This window comes from Charadrius vociferus, unplaced genomic scaffold (assembly GCF_000708025.1).
Source record: "Charadrius vociferus isolate BGI_N301 unplaced genomic scaffold, ASM70802v2 scaffold289, whole genome shotgun sequence".
NCBI lineage: Eukaryota > Metazoa > Chordata > Aves > Charadriiformes > Charadriidae > Charadrius > Charadrius vociferus.
Window position 1 is genome coordinate 117,353 of NW_009650171.1, and position 1,060 is coordinate 118,412.

Sequence of the window (1,060 nt, forward strand, 5' to 3'; positions counted from 1 at the left end):
CCCCCCAAAAAAAAAAAAATAATAATTAAAAAAAAGCGCAGAAATGAGGCACAGAAATCACGATTCCGCCTGCTTTAATGGTTGCGGTGCGTCCGTTTGGGGTTTTTTTTTCCCCCTTTTCTTGTATTATTTATAAAAATATTCATATATGATTATTTATTTGTTTTCCGCTTTTCTTTTTAGGCTCGTGCGTCTTCCTTCCGCTGGATTTGTTATTTTTTTTCTTTTTTTATTCTTTTTTTTCTTTTTTTTTTCTTCTTTTCCGGCCCTTCCCAAGACCTCCTGCGAAGCTTTCCCCGCGAGACCGGCAGGCGACTGGTCGGCTTTTATACCTCCGGCCGCTTCGTTTGCCCGACACGCCGAGATTTAACCGAAACGCCGAGATTTAACCCCGTTTTTTTTTTTTTAAATGACCCGCCTTAAATCCGACCCTGCCGCGTGCTTCCCTTGATCCGCTTGTGTCGCTATATCCTCCCGGGAAGCTGTAATATTCCTGCGGGAATTATATACACGTCGAAGCGATGTGTTTTTTGGAGGGTTTGGGGGTCGGGTTTTTATTTATTTTTATTTTATTTCCTCGCGGCCGCGTCGGAGGAGGGGGGGAAAACCCCCCACTAATCCCTATTTTTACCATCCCCGCTTTTTTTCCCCGAAAAGAGGGAGTTTTGGGGGGAAGGCGAAGACCCCTTCCCCATCCCGCCCGAGCTTTGTGGCATTCTTGGCACCGCAAGAGATATTCCGCGTTCTCCCAAAACCGAATCCGCCACCGCAGCCACCAAAAGCTGCGAGCGGAGCTTCGGCTTCGGGATTTTTTATTTTTTTTTTTAAATTTTTTTTTTAAATTTTTTTAAACTCCCAGCGGTGAGAAAATATTTATTTTAAACCTGGGGAATTTCTTTTAAAAATGGGGAAAACCCGGCGCGAGGCTCGCGGTGGAGCTTCCCGCTGCTTGGGCTGCGTCACGTTTTCACCTCTCCTCCGGACTTTTGGGGTTGTTTTGGGTTTTTTTGGGGTGGTTTTTTTTTTTTTTGTGTGCCGGGTCTGGATTTCGGAGCTTTTT